Below are 17,267 nucleotides of genomic sequence, written 5' to 3' on the forward strand. Positions count from 1 at the left end.
TATTATTTTGTCATAGTTTAGAGATTTTCACAGTGACAATACCAGGCACATCACTGCCACACTGACCATCACAGCTTTGTTTCAAAGTGCAGAGGAAAAACAGTTCTCACTCTTTCACAGTGGTTAAGCATTTGTACACCACTTTGAACTAAACTTCTGGAATAGGACTTCTCTGTCCAAATTTAGACATCAGCATCCAAAATAGCTGTCTAGACTCCTTTAAAGTCAGTCACAAAGAGTAAGCTTTCTTACAAAGAGATTGATCTGACCCATTTACTCAACTACTCTAGGATGAGGCAACTGAAAATAGGTCTGTCTTCAAGACTGAGTGCAATAAACACTTCTGCTTTTTAGATTATTAAGTAGCTTGGAGGGTTTAATTTTAAATTAAAACATAAATCATTTATCAAGAGAAATTTTATTTTGCTTTTTTTTTATACTTAAGTATATGTATGTGATTACAATGTACGTGTTTATTTCTATACTTCCCTATCTTTAAAAGGGCAGTGTAATACAGGAATTAAATTCCAAATTGTGTCAAGGAACAGGGGATAGAAAATACCACTTTTCATATGAGAAAATATTCATCAGAATAATTTGCTTCTATATTATAGACCATTTGCTTCTATTCTTTATTTTCTTTGCAGGGATTTACAAAATTCTTTAATTCTATTTTATAAGCATAAGTGCCTGTACAAAACAGTAAAATACACTACCCTGAAAATTATTAAACCAGCATATAATTTACCAACCTTGCACAAATGTACCCCATTTCTTCATTAACTGCTATTTAACTATTCATAAAATCTATTCATCATAGAAGAATTTTCTCAAACTTAACATTCCAAAGTTCCTGGTAAAAACACACTAGCCTCTTGAAATACCTTGAAAATTTAAAATGCTGATAGTGTTAGGCCAAAGAAAAGGAATGTGCACCTATGCCAGGGATGCTCAGAGCACATGCGGGGCTAGGATCCTTAGACATGCACAAACTGTGAATTTCAGCATTCCTAATTGTGACAGTTAGATAATATCATATTGTCATGGTTTGACACTGGGACAATGCCAGTGCCCCCATGAGAATACTCTCTCCCTGGTTTCTGCTGTGAGATGTGACCAGGAATAAGCAAAGCAGGCTCCCACTTAGGAAAGGAAAAAAATGTATTAACTAAACTACAAGGGAAAGGAAAAAAAAAAGGAACACATAAGGAAAATGAAAACTTCACAAATACATCTCCTCCTCCTCCTCCCCACCAAATTCCCAATACAATACATCCCCCAAATCATCGACTCTCGGTCTGGCACCACACTACAGAATACTCAATCCTCAGTTCATCAAGAGGAGAAGGAGTCCTTCTTGTGCCAATGGTGACCTCTTCCTTTCATGTCCAGTGCTCACACCACTGAACACAGACCAGAGCTGCTTCTAGGGTCAACTTTTAAGGATGCTTCGTCCCACTCCAAAAAGGCACAGTCTCAACTTTGGGACACCTGTCCCCCCCATATTTTTCACCCCCTGGGGCTGAGGGGTACCCACACCAAACCCTCTTGGTCCTGAGGCATTGCCTCCCCCTAGAATGCAATCCCTGTATCACAAGGAAACGTGGTTCTGTCCGCGGCTACACAAAAAGAGTCCAGCATAAGCTACTCCATCATCTCTTCCACCTGAGTTCTTCTCTATTTCTCTCATGGCCCATTTCCTCTTATCTCATCTCTATCTCTCTTCTCATTCAGCTCCAGGAGGATTAGCATTTGTAAGGTTTCCATCATCCAAGAAAAGGGTTAAAAAAAACCTGAGGCTCTGTCTGTCCAGAACTCCCACGGCTGCCCAGCCTGGCACCTTCTCGCACCCCCCTTCTCCTTCTCGGCCGGCCAAGCACAGGCACAGGCCCTCTCTCTGTCTCTCCTGGGGGGTGGGCAGTGGCTGCCCGATGCTTCTCAGTGCCCCTCAGTGCCCCCTTCCATCCTGCAGGGGCCTTCCCCTCCCTTCTGTCCAGGGCCCGGCCTACCTCACCCGGCCCCATGGCTGCTGCCCCTGGGCCTACCTCACCCGGCCCCACGGCTGCCCCTGGGCCTACCTCACCCGGCCCCATGGCTGCCCCTGGGCCTACCTCACCCGGCCCCATGGCTGCCCCCGGGCCTACCTCACCCGGCCCCATGGCTGCCCCTGGGCCTACCTCACCCGGCCCCATGGCTGCCCCTGGGCCTACCTCACCCGGCCCCATGGCTTCCCCTGCCCCGCCCAGCCCGCAGCCGGGCAGGGCAGCTCTGAACCTTTCCCTGACTGGAACCGAGGAGAGCCTCCCAGGGGAGAGCCCTGCTTTAACCCCGTGCTCTCAGAGGCGGAGCCAATGTCCCAATGGCCAGATTAGGTGCATCCATTGGCCTAACCACAGCATCCCAGAAAACACATTTCCTGTCAAACCACCACACATATATAATGGAGGACAAAATCCTAATTTTTTTAAACTTTCACACTGACTTTACCCTGCAAAGAATGGATAGCTAGCCCAAGGTGGAACTCAATGCCAAATTCACTGCCTATTTGCTGGCAAGAACACTCATTTGGTGCTGTGACATAAATACCCTGCGTGTCTGAATATGGCATTTCATTAAATTCAGTATAAAACCTTCTTTTTCTGATTGACTTAGAACATATTCCAGACCTGAAAAAGTGGGTAGTTAGGTGAAGAGAATAAAGAAAGAGGATTTCATATAAAGCATCTCTTATCTTGGTTTTGCTCTGCAAATGTCACTCTGTTACTTAGATTGAAATTCTGGAACATAATAAACTGGGAAATAACCTCAATAAGACAAAACTACTCTTATAGTAACATCCTGCACAAGCTAAATTTATGGTCAAGAAGACCTAGAAAAGACCTAGAGAAGTTTAGGCCTGATTTGAAGTCAGCAGACAACTACAAACTCTCCCACATAATTATTGCGAAATTTTAAATTAAAAATTATAATTATTTTATGAATTATAAATTATAGATTCTTGTTGCATTTAGAATTGCTTCAGAAAGGAAAGGGTTTTTTTTTTCCCAAGGCTGGGACTTTAAGAGATAAACTCAACTCAGCTAAAACAATAGAATATTAAATGGGAACAGCAACTATGTTCCATTTAACATTTGACTTTTATTTTTGTTTTAGTTTTGAGTCTCTAGTTCTTCCCTCAGTTAAAAGACTCTTGAAAGACTTTCCCATATGCAGTGTAAATGCATTAATTTGTTCAGGTAAGGGCATTTTGTGCAATTTTCATTTTATTTTATTTAGTTCTTGGGACCAAATATTTATCTCATGCAGTTGCATAGATCTTACTGTCTGAGTTACAGTGAAATATTTATTCTAGAACTAACCTTGGGCCTTTTAAGGGAACAATGGGTTGAATGTTTCTCTGCTATTATCCCAACATATTTTTGGGTTGTTGCATCATATTTGCAAGAAACAATAGCTACCAATTATCAAAATACAGATTTCAGACCAAGAGCTTTCATTTTAAAGTGCATACATTCATACATGGTTCATTCAATCAATACTAAAAATATAATGAGCAAACTGGGTGGCCAATCCAGATCACATCTAAAATGTTTAAAGTATGACTTCAACAAGAGTCATTTTGTTTTTGGAATTGTTCTACTATTAGATCATCAAATTGTGAAGCATAGTTGCATAATATATTGTACTAGATTAAAAAAAAAACAAAAAACCCAAACAAACAAACAAAAAAATTGGAATCTCAGCAGTGCAACTGCTTTTGTTAAGATTGCATCAACAATTTAACAAGAAATATATTCATAGGTCACAGGAGGGAAGAAAGCTTTTGTTGTCCATCTTTCTACCATTACAGGATTACTCTTATTTTATGTTTACTAACCTGCAGTTAGAAGAGAACAGCACCAAACTATCGTAGGTCATTGACAAACTATTTAGATCATTAACAAATGTGTTTATTGAGAAATTATCCAACAAACCCTGCGGGAAGAATGTGGGCATCACTCTTGATACTCCAGTGAGTTCCAGGTTTTGATATTTCTTTAGAATTTGCCACTTTCAAGGGTGCTTGGGGATTTTTAATGACATTTGTTTTCTTGATTATAGAAATAACAGCTACAAAATCTTTATAGATGAAAACAGCTAAACAGGCTTTGGCTGAAATTTCTGTTAAATTTAGCTTTACAAGATAAATAATATTAAACCCAGTAATGTCTGAGGATTATAGTGCAAAGGACTGTATTGAAACCAGATAATTATTTTTACAGACACTTAAAGCTGTCTATATGTGATACAAAAGGAATCTTCTTGACTGAAATAATCATCCTGTTGGAGCTCTTTCTCTTTGAGTGTTTTAAAGCCCTAATAATGAAAGGTCTCATCAGCTATTTGTGTTTACACTATTGCTTAGGAAGGCTTTGATGGTGCTTTAGAACTGACAAAGGCTTTTTGAAGATGGATTCTCATGTTCAAAGAAAAAGTGACAAGATCATGTTCAGGTTGAAGCAATTGCTTCTGTATTCCATAGTGCTTTTTTTTTTTTTCCTTTTAAATGAGCCTTCGAACTTCAGAGATGCCAGGGTAACTGCTCTGTGGCAATGCCACTCATAACCCAGAATTCTTATTAGAATGAATTGCTACAGTCTCCGTCCTGCTGCAGTATCTGAGCACTGATGATTTATATATACATATATATATATATGTATATGTATATATATATATATATGTATATGTATATATATATATATATATATTTCTAAAATATTTTGCTGTGGGAATTTCCCAAGAATCTCAGAATCTTTACTGGATAACTAGGTATGTAATCCATGAAATTATGAGGACCTGGCAGGAAATTGGTCAGAATACTCATGAATTCTGCTCTAAGAAAATTTGAATGGATGACACAAACAGCTAAATCCTAGAATGTTTATGCTCACAACTAGTCAGTTTATCTTTTTCTTACTTTTTTTAAACTAAAACTAAGTTCTTGAACATCTAAAAATAGGTTATGAAACGGTCTCCATACATGGATAGAAATGTTTCATTGCTGTGGTATATAAGGCTGGCTAAAGAACTGTTGCAATTTCTCTATAATAGCAGTAAATAAAGTTTGGAAAGCTGGGGAGTCCCTGATAAATGTGCATATAAAAGGCTTTTCCAGTGAGTCTCAGGGGGACTTTGGGACTAAAATGGAAAGAAAATCATTAGCAAGTTAAAATCTCAGGACCTGCACTTTTAATATTGCCATAAAGTGGTTTAGAGATTGCAATATGATGTCAAACCACAAGAGATATCAGCACAGAAACAGGTGCTGATCTACATTCATAGTCTGTCCTGAAATCATTTAAATGAACATAGATGAGGTAAGAATATAGAAAATATCAGCAAAGTCTTCAATATGCTAAGGAGTCATGAAAAAATTGAATTACCATATGAATATGAGAAAGAGAAAACAGAAGCAAAAGCAGGATTTTAAAAAAAAGCAAATTGAAATTTCTGTTCTGAGGAATGATACACATTCAGTTTACCAAATTACAATACAGATGAAGTAAAATCAAAAATTTAAAAAAATAGGAAGAGAGATAAAAATTAAGAAGGAAAATACAATCAACAAACCAGATGAGGTCATACAAATTGGTTTCACTTGAAAATTTGGCATTCCTTAGAGAGGAAGAAACACAAATCCTCTTGATAACACCACAAATGTCAAAGCCCTGTGTCTAAGGTAGCACTCAAGCCAAGGGCAGGAGGCCCCCAAAGTGCATTCTCACAGCCTTTCTCCCAGCAGTCAGGTTTGAGACCATATAGCTCTGCCATGTCAAAGCTGACCTTAAATACAGACAGTTAAATCCTCAAGAAGAGGGAGGAAAAGGGTTGCAGAGCTTTTGCACCTTACTCAGGACCCTGAATATCAAATATCAAGCCAAATATAATGCCAGATACAGAGTTAAATTAATTAAAACGTCTACAAAATGAAGTAGCATTAAAGACATTTAATGAGTATCTTCTGGGTATATTTAAGGGTATCTTCTGATTCTTGCTATGTGTTCTACTTCTTGGCTGGATATTTTTGAAACATAATTGAAAATAAAATGAGAGAAAATAGATAATGGGCATTGAATCAATACTTATAGTCCAGTCTGTATTGAAAAACACAAAACAAAAATTAGCAAAATAAATCAAAAGGAAATACTGAAGGCAGGATGTTCTCAAGAGCTGTGGAAAGAAGGACAGCAGAGTACAATTAGCTAGTCAAAAAGCAGACTGCAAACTTGTGCTTCTTGGCTTAAAAGCATGTATGCACAGCTACAGTAAGAGAAAGTGGCAGCTGTGCATGGCTATCTTGCTACTCTTTCATTGCTACTGGGAAAATAAAATTGAGAGGACAAGACATCATACACTAAAAGCAAGATAAAAACCTTTGGCTTTAAACAACTTTGAAGCAAACACTAATTAAGTTCAATGAATGTCTACTACCATTCTGAGTGTGGGTGGTTGGCCTAAGATGGGGGGTTTTGCCCTCCAGTCCTCTGAGAAGAAATTAGTACATGACCCACATTCTTTCAAAGTCTCATAGATCCTGAATTCATCCTTGACATATTTACCAAAATTCTTAAACTCTTCTAATTTTTAACTTCTGCAGGCACATTCCACCTGTAGGTGAGAATTAGTTTTTGTAAAAATAAATTTCACAGAGTCTTTAGTAGAGTAAAATACCTGATTAAACTTCTTCCCAATAAAAAAAAAAACCCAAAAAAAACCCCAAAAAAACCAACCTGAAACAGAAGCAATATGCATGTTTAGCACAAAGTATTTTCTTTTCATCATGGGCTCCAGCTGTGATTCTATATAAAGTAGGAAGACAGGCAGTTTAAGAGCACTGTATGCATAGGTCAGTGTGGGTTTGTTATTCAGTGTTCAATCTAATAAGGATACAGTAGGCACAGTGGAAAACCTGACTAACTGGACAGTGTTCAATATATTATATTGTGAAGAGATAGGCATAGTAATTATGTAAGTTCAATTGATAAATAATTAAAATTACTAGAAAAGAACAAGTAGTAGGTCCCTTTGGATTTCCATGTAGAAGAAAAGCTTTTAAGAAGTACACTGGGTTCATTACACAAAAGAAAGCAAGAGTGTGAGAGTCATATACACAGTGACAATGTATTAATTCTGAAATGATAATTACATTCAAAGTCAGTAGATCAAAACTGAACTGTGTAAACAAATCTGGTATGGTTCTCCTTTTTATAATAGCTCTGTTGAGATTAGTTGTAGGCAAAATTCAAAGGTTTAAAAGTTCACCAGTGATACACATTCTACATTTTAAATTTGTACTTTAGTATTAGTTTACAGTTTTAATGCCAAGATAAGGTGAATATTCTAGAAAGTGATTATGCTTTATTTCCTGGTCTCCTACACAAGAGAAGAGCCAAAGTTACGATAATATTTTAGATCATCACATGCCGACTGGTCACTCGTTAAAGAAGCCTCTTCTCCTTTTCTTTATTTAATCTTCATATGGCTCTCACCCAGCTTCTTCTGCTTATTGTTCCCATCAACAAAAAGAATCCATTTCATTAATTTTTTTCCACCTTCTTGACTTTCACAAGGTTAAGAAGAATGTTTGAGGGTTTTTTTTTTTGAAAAGCTATTGGACAAAAAGCTTCAGCTCTCTGACCCATAGAATATTTTGGTAGTCAAGGAAATAAGGATTTTTTGCCATTTACAGAAGAAAGATTCCTTTGCAACTGACCAGAAAAATAGTGAAATCATATGCATATTGTGGTTTTATTCTAAAACAAATCATGTACTGAGGAAGTTCCAAACTAAAGTCATATTCACCCACTGTCATTAGTTAATTTGCAATTTAGTTCTACAACTTAAGAACAACTGATACTGCAGTTCCTCACTATTGGATCCACACCTAAATTATATTTTCAAGTTATTATCATAATTACTGAAGAAAATAGGATAACCAGAATATTTTGCTCATAAAGTCTACATCAACATTTTAGGACCAAAAGCTGAAATATATTTTTCAGAGGCCTCAGGGGAGAGGGCCCTCCTAGAGTAGCTCATAGACACTCTGATCACTCTACTAGAAAGTAGAAGAGGAAATCAAAATAACGTGTTTGGATTACCTCTCAATGCCATTCTCAGCAGGGCTTTGTCCTTTCAGAAAGACACATTAGAATTATTCTTCTCATTGGCATCAAAAAATCTCCAGAGCAAGACATATGACAGAGTTATGCCCAGCCTTCCTACATTTCAAGAGCAGATGTATCCCAGCAGCCACAAACTAACCATCCCTGGACTGACTGTGATGATGAAAGAGCCTTTGAGATGCAGCACTGTGTACCAGTTTCTAGCAAATATTGAGGTTTTAGTGAGAAATTAAATAACAGACAACCTGAATGTAAATCTTTACAACAAGGTACCAAACCTTGTCAATTTAACTTTTCGCTCGACAGTCAAAAAATATTCTTCTGTCTAAACCAGTAGAAGACACTTATGGTGAAAATGAAAGACGCAGTGGATGTTTTAAGGCATGGTTAACATTGTACATGAGTGGCAAAATTTTTGGTGTTTCAGGCCAATAAAAACATTCAAGTTAAGTCTGCTTGACTTGCAAAAACTATACTGAGGTAGAAAACAAATTATAGGAACTGGGTATTTCACTTCTAAAAATTAACCCTCTTCCAGGCATACACATGTTCCACTTTCTCACTGATGCACCAGTACCTTGCAGCAGCAAATGACAGAATACATCTCGTGCAAAAGAACTCTACATTTCAGCTATTTCTTTAAAAGAAAAGCCAGCATAAATATTTCACTATTGTAAATTCAACAGTTATCAAGACAGTACCAGATGTAGATTTATCCTAGAGATTTTATGTGTTTTGAGGCAGCATGTCTCATAAAAACTGCAATAAATATGATAATTTTAATGTCTTTATGCTTTAGTTTCATGCTTTATCAACTTATAAAACAAAGATTAAATGTATATGGATATTATACTCTCAGATATTGCTTGCAAAAGTGTTATAATAAGAAGAATATCAAGATTAATATTTCAATAAAGAGTGAACAACTATCTTTCATTTGATATTTGGAATGGCTAAGTCTTTGGCCACTAGATGTACTATTGAGGAACATTAATGGAATTTGTTTGATATGATGATTTCACCTTCATTTTATTCTTTTGGCAGTAGTAATTTTGGATTTTCTGTAGATAAGTTTACATGAAGACACTGGGCATTCTTTTTTCCTGTTAAAAATCCTGATTCAGAGGCAGATGGCTAAAGTGACACACTCTTTAGCAGGGGTGGAAGGGTGAGGAATAGAGGTATTCTTTTTTCTTTCTATATGCCAGTTGTCTAAGAGGATGAAGAGAGCTTTGATCTTTCAGGTGAACTGAAATGCAGAGTAAGAGGGATGTAATTCATGTCTCTGAACAATTTCAAACAGGTTGCAGGGAATAATTGATGATATTTTCATAAATGTTTTCTGTGAAGGCTAGATTTTGCTTTTAGGATGTCCACGTTTTGCAACAAAGCAGACTGAGTCTCATTTGCATGTTGATTATGTATCACATTAAAAATAAACCTGTATGCTTGTATTTCTTGTGCCTTGATGAATGCAATCACCTGTAATAAAATCAAGGAACAGGGCCTTCATATTGCTGTTTTTGTAGAAGGAACACACATTGTGCCAAGTTCAGAAGTTACAACATATGGTAGCATAAGAGTTCCAGGATTGTTTCATTGGGAAAGCACATGTATGTTGTTTCTACCAGGATTAGTGGCAACTACTGTGCCCTCAGGTGAGTCATAGCCAGCTTGAATGTGTTTGTCCATCTTGCTTTCCTCTCTGCCAGTTCAATCAGCAGTTTGCAATCAAATCTTTATTTTGGATAATAAATCACTGACAAGTAAAGGCTAAGAAAATATCCTCCAGGATTTCTCACAGCCTCCAGATGCTGGCCCAGTGATGTAATCAGTACATACCTCTGCCAGTGCTTAATCATTCATAAAACCATTACAAACTCTGGGATGCTGCTGGACCATATGGTCCAATGTGGGACCTCCATATTATGTAAATTTTTTAAAATTAAATTCCCATTGTGTTCTCCAGGACTACAATTTTCTTGCCTTTGGAGCACCTGTTCTACCAGCTGTTCAGAAGATGTTGCCTTACAATGTAAGAATGTCCACAAAGGTAGAAATAACCCTGTCCCAGAAATGGAGAGAGAAGGTTATTGCATATTCCAGATCTCTGGCCATTGTAGGAGATGTATTCTTAGTGTTAGTTTACATTTATATGGCAGTATCTATACCTTTGTGAGAGAGTGAAACCCTACTAGGAGTAGTATACTCCAATTTATAGCTAATGTCTGCTTTTGAGGTGAAAATGAAAACCTCAGGATAAGCAAATGCCAGTGTATTGACTTTGTCTGTTCCCTCATTCAAGAAACAAACTTTTAGAGCACCTCCAGGCTGAGGAAATTGGGTTTTTTTTCTGTCCAGAAAAGACAAGATTGCATGGAGATCTCACAGTAACCTTTCAGTACCCAAGGGGGTCCTACTGGAAAGCCAGAGAGGGGCTTTGCATAGGAACTGCAGTGATAGCAAAATGAGTAATGGATACAAATTGAAAGGGGGAAATTCAGGTCCTTCAGCTGAATTCAACAAGGCTCAGAAAATGTACTATTTCATTTTTCAGTTGATTGCAGTGACTACGACCCCTCTGTAAATGAAAATGTCTAACTAGTTTTCTATTTTGTTTTCCTTCATGTTCCAGCTTTTCTCCTACATTAGAGACCTCACTAATTTTCTTCTACTAGACTGCATATTTGTATAAAAATAGTTGACATGACTGCATTTTCACAAGCAGTTTATGTTGAAACTCTTTTATTCACTACAAGTCCTAAGTGTTCTCACAGTCACCATTTGCAGTTTCACTGGCAAAAACTGAATCCATTATTTCTAGATGTGAAAGTAAAGCAGTTGGCCATCTAATCATATTTTGTCTTAACATGTCAGCTGTATTCAACTTTTTAAATTATTATTCAATGTTTACTCATTCCTCAGCATCATTTTCTATTATGCCAATTTTCCTCATCTGAAATTCTTGCTGATTGTGCTCATCCCTGTGAGAATTAACTCATTCTCTTGGTAAAGATCATTGTTCATATAGATATACAGGAATTTAAAAGGGATATTGGACTTACAGAGAGAAATAAATGTGCTTTCTGAACATATTAGATGGTAGAACCCCAAATTTTCCATGTTAAAATATGTGCATCTTCCTCACTTCTTCATTTATTTACCATTTTGTAATATAGAAATTAAGAGGTGCTGAGATGCTGAGGTATATGAATCAACATATTATTGATATACTGTATTTTAAAAAATGGCCTTAATACTGTCTGAAAGATTTTATCTCTGCAATCTTCTCTGTGAGACAATTATAGAAGTATCACTAAGTTGACATACAATATGTTCCATTTCATCAGGGAATGAGCTGAAATATATTTAGACTAGAGGGTTTTGCTACTTTATCTGCCAGTAGTATAGGTAAAGCAAAAGTTTTGTCCAGATGGATGCTCACATGGCTGGATAAGTGAGCAAGTACATGGGTAGATGGAAGAAAAGACTTGCTAAAAGTGGTGCCCATTTCTCTGTTGACTCTACCAGGTGCACTGAGGGGTCTCTCACAAATGAATGCATGGAGAATAATCTCCCATGCAGGGAGAATATCTGTAGCAAGAGTGTGAGAAGTCACAGGCTTCTCAGGATTATAACAGGCACCACATAGACTCCTGAACATACTACAAATCTAAACAGCTCTTCATACATAACTTTTCAAAGATGCTATATTGCTTCTTCCATACCTCTTGTAGAACTAAACTTTGAGTCATTGAACAATTCACTCAGTGCAGGGATATTATAAATAGCTCCACCAAGAATTACAAAAAATCTGCAGAGCTAGCATGGGTTTTGACAGGTTTATGCTGATAGACTTTTTTTTAATGGATAGACTTAGTGCAGAAAAAAGTTTAGAGGTATAAGATAGAGGTACTGTTCCAGAAAGACAAGCATGGCAATGACCATGACTTGCAGCATACTGTCTGTCTGCTGAACAGTTAAGAATGAAAGGTCAGCTGCATTGAGCCAAGCACATAGTTTAAAGCACACCTGAGAGAAATTTAACTGCCAGCTCCTCTGAACTTTTAGCCAAAAAAAGATAGAAGTGAAGGAATAAATCTTTCTTAAGAAAGACATCATGGTTACAGTCAGGAAAAAAGTGTAAGATGGTTGAAGCAAAAAGTGACCAGCTCATACCATGAGTGGTGCAGCAAATATTTTTACCATGCACAGCATTGCACACCCCTATATAGCCAGTGAATTTGACTCAGAACTAGACAGGTGGATGTTTAAACAGCTCACAATGAGAGAAGTGATCAAAAAACCTTCCACTGACTGCACTAAATCGCCATGAATCACGCTGGGGAGAATGTGTTTACATAATTATATGTATACATACAGTTCACTTGCCAGATAATGCAGACTTTCAGAGGGAGCCATATGAGGCATGTGTTACCATTTACAAGAGATGAGGCAATTTAAATTCTTGGTCCTTTACTAATCATTCAACTCCACTTGAAAAAATAAAAAGTAACAGCTTCACTTGAACACTAATGTTACATGCTGGGAAGTGCTTTATTGCAGCTTGTAAAATTACCTTTGAGAGAGCAGAGTCTAAATGCAGACAATAACAGAGCCATGGATTTAAAGCATGCTTTTGTTTTGGAAAGTAGCTCTAAAAATGGCATTTTGTGGAGGTTCTCTCTTCGTTATCCCTACCACTCCAATTTAGCTCTGCTTAAGTGTCAAGTAAAAAAGATGTTTTCCTCACAGTTCCAGACTGTGTGAACTCACCCTCATGACTGCCTTGACAGCAAGTCAACCTGTGTTGCTTCCTGCTAACATATCAGTGCCAGCTCCACTGACCCGTGGGAAAGCTGAATTACATACAACTGTAAATAGGCACAGAGATTTATGGAGCATCTTTGGTTTTAACTCTGTCACTGGCCTGTGTCCAAAATCAATCTGGAGCATACATAAGAGAAGAAGGGAAGTGACAGAGAAGAGGATGTCATCACCAGTCAGCACAAAGGAAAGTCATGAAAAGTGCAGTGAAAGATGCTAAAGTGGAGAAGGGACAAGGCAGGTCCACATCCGAGCATGTCAGGCTCCAGCATGTCATGCTGAGGCTGAAGTCACAAGATTGTTGCTGGATGGGTAAATACATGCTGAAGAATACACACCAAAACCCCAAAGGAATCAGTAGAAGATGAGAGGCAAGATATCTTGGCAGCTGTTAAAGAACTGCTCTCAAGAGCTGAATGAGATATGACATTGTTTGCCTCTTAGGGCCAGCTACACAGGCCTATCAGAAGACAGGGTGATAGATATGGATGCTAATCTGAAGTGTAAGAGAGGTGTTTGTGTGATCTCAAATAACTAGATTACTGACAGATCACAATCAGTCATTTGGATATCACCATACCTTGTTTCATTTACACTTAGCATGACATGACAGTCTTCACTAGACTACAAGGGATGCAAAAGAAAAGAAAATCAAGAAATCCCATGTTCATTTCCAGGAGCATCCCAGAGGCTAGCCAGAGATTGGTAGTTAGTCATTTAAGTTATCTAAAATAGGGTACATCATCTGAGCCATTAAAAATTGGTTCAGAATAAATTGACATTGGTGCATTTGACTAAAAGAAAGTTCAGCATGATTAGCCCAAATGTGCATATTTATATTGTAGAACATACATAACATTGGACTTCCTGCATGACATGCCAAGGCTGAAAATTCCAGTTCAAATCTCTGAGTCAGCTTCCATTTAGGCTCTTGAGCTATTCCTACAGGACTAATATACACAGTGTCTGAGCCCATAAAATGGCATGAGGACAACTGGCCCAGAACAGCCTATATCCATATGATTAAATTCCCTTAGCTTCAAAATAGGTTTGTCCATCCAAGTAGCTTTTCACACATGCTAACTTCCAGATCAGTCCTAGGAATTGTTTGGATGAACATTAGTTGACCCAGGCCAAGAGCAAACCAAGGAGCCTGATAAAAATTTAACACTATGGACAGTAACATGCTGGTGTTCAGTTCTATTCCCCATCTCTGTTTATTAGCATAGAGATATAACTAGAGATGTACTCTTGCAGTCTGAAACCCAGGCCACAGTCATTTCCAAACTCTGGTTTCTGAGATTCAATTTCCTTTGCTTCTCTCAGCTCTACCCTCACTCCTATTTTCCCCTTTTCCCCCCAAGACAAAAGTGTGGCAATGCACTTGAAGCAGGATTGTACTTGGCTCCTGATGTTATTTGAATGGGCCACTCTAAGGCTCATTTACTTTAAGTACAGCGTGACCAGCTGGGTTTGTTGCAAACTGTGCTTGAGCTCCCTGCCAAGTGCATTTACCCTTTTGCCCTTGGAAAACACCTCGTCTTCTTCTTGCCAGTACTCACCTGTAAGGTCATGTGTTGTCAAATGACTATAACAGCGCTAAAAAGAAGGTCTCTTCAGACATTTAAGTGTTATCAGGTAGCTCAAAATTAGCAATAAAAATTGCTTACCTGTGTCTAGGCAAAAGACAAGGAACACCACTTTTCTGAGCAGCAGGAAAGGCTACCTAGTATCTTACTTAGTGCCCTTCACATATTTCTGAACTCAGCAGTTTAAAGGGAGTGAAGCTGAAGACCACAGAAGAAGGCTGAGGACACCAGCAGCATTTAGACAGGTCTTGTCTAAATGTTTGATTATGTTTGAAAATAGGGTTTTCTTCAGTTGCAAGCTGTTTAAGAAGTCTTCTGTATCATCTTTCAGTCTTCATCCTTCCCTACATGTCACAACAGCCACATGTGAAAACAAAAAATCAAGTAAATAAACAAAAGAGTCTGTCACAATTACAAACACACACACCCCAAAACAAGCAGACAACCAAACAAAGTTAAAAGAAAAAATCCAAAATCAAATCTACTCATTCTCAACACTTTTAGAAGACACAGGACTCCTATCTACTCTTTTGCAAATCACATTTTTTGAAAATACCTTGTTTATATTTTCATTTCTCATTTTAAATCATGAAGAAAACAACTGATATTATAACAATTTATTTCTGCATTTCTGATTTACATGGGGTTTGCCTAAGAATCAAATTAACAGAACAATTTTAAGTCAAGTGGCAAAAAAACATATAAAAATATGTTGTTCTCTAGTTTTCCTATTTTTTTTCCTATTTAAATAAATTGATAAGTGAGTCCTGATAAACTGAACAACTTCACTTAGAAGCATGCACAGTGAAAATCTAAAAGCTTTTAATTAGACACTTGCTCAGTAGGGGTGAAAGTGTAATTTAAAAGACTCAGGGCAAAAGCTGAATTGTTAGTTTTATATTTTATCATAAACAAGCTACAATTAGACTAAATTAGTTAACAGCTTATTCATTAGCCTTCAATAGAAATTTGGATGCACACCAACTCCAGGTTATTGTTTGTAACAAAGTATATACCTAGCTCAAAATAGTCATGCATAACAGTTTAAATAATAGATGTAGAGGTTACTTGTAGAGCTTGTGTTGGAAAGTCAAGTTTTTATGAGTTCAAGCCATTGAGTCAGAAAACAAAATAATTTTTTTATTCTTAAGGACATTGCACTAATAACTCTACATTTCCTAGACTTGTAATAGAGAACCACTTGCTTTCTGTTAAATGAATACCAGTGACAGTAAACCCAAGCATGCAATATTTCCATTATTTCAGCGTTCTTCTTATTTTGTAATTTACACATGAAAGAGCACCTTTTTGGATAACAAGAAATAACAGCAAGAACGAACAAAAGTAATAGCTTGGCAGAGATCACCAAGTGTGATCCCCCTTTGCAGCAGAACACAACAAAATTCCCACTCTTGGCAAATGTAAGACAAAGTTAACATGGTATCATACCTATCTGCAACCTAGAGAGGAAAATCTTGGTTTCACCCAAGTCAGAGGCAAAGCTCCTTTTGACTTTACTCAAGCCAGCATTATAGCCTCAGTAAATGAGAAATAAGCTCCTGGGATGTATCACTCATATGTTCCACTTGTTTTTCAGACTTCCCCAGGCATGAAAAAAGAAGTCTATTACTACTGGGCAGCACATCAGACCTCAAAACCAAGGAAAACCTCTGAGGAGGCATCACTGTAGCCTGTCAGTACTGCTAGCAAAGGGTATCTCGTTTCTATTACAATTGGCAAATGGCAGCATGGATGTGTAAGATAAGCAATGTCTCCTGTGATAAAAACAAAGAATAGGGAAAAAATACTGCCAAGATATTATGGAGAAAAAAATTTTTGGGATGCAAACCCAAGCTCTGGAGTTCAGCTACTTTTACTGGTAATAGCTCAGAGGAAAGCTAAGTTCTTTTCTTAAATCTTACTCAGACAAAACAATTCCGAGGACTGTGGGAAGGACAGAAAGATCTGGTCTTTTGATCTTCAGATAGTGCTAAGTTTTATCCTTTCTTTTTATGTGATCTCTATCTTAAATTTGGATGATAGAAGATCTTTTTTTTTAAACATAAGGCTAAAAAAATAATTAAGCATTTCAGAAATTATGCTATAATTTCAAAGTACACAAATGGATTTAAGTAATGAATCCTGAGGACTATGAGTCATGCCATGCTACCTTGCTATTTACACTGATGTAACTTGTAGAAAAGAACATATATTTTATTTAAAAATATGACAAGTTGAATTATCTTTGAATCATCCTAGAAGTGTCTCAAATGGCAATCTTAGGAAAGCATGCCACGTGACATGGAATGTATAAAATAAGGAATTAACAGCTCTAATTAGTTTAATTGCCAGCAGAACAAATTAAGATAATTGATCTCAAAGTATCCATACAGTCCAAAATCTATCATTCTCCTGTGGCTAGGCACCAAACTCCAAGAGAATTCCATGCCAGTATAGATGTAAGTTATATAAGTTTTGAGCCTGATCCAATAAGGACAATAACAGTTAGTGGAGAAAGAGGACAATGCATCGTCCTTCAACACAGTCAGTAACACCTAGCAAATTACAGGATCTATCAAATTGTAATGAGTTTCCCCAAATGTTCAAGTGATGTCTCTTCTTGGTAGACTAAAAGGCTGTCTCTAAAAATTTTCTAAGTTGCTTATTAAGTAACTGCTACCTCCCT

The sequence above is a fragment of the Agelaius phoeniceus genome, chromosome 3 (genome assembly GCF_051311805.1).
Source record: "Agelaius phoeniceus isolate bAgePho1 chromosome 3, bAgePho1.hap1, whole genome shotgun sequence".
Classification (NCBI taxonomy): domain Eukaryota; kingdom Metazoa; phylum Chordata; class Aves; order Passeriformes; family Icteridae; genus Agelaius; species Agelaius phoeniceus.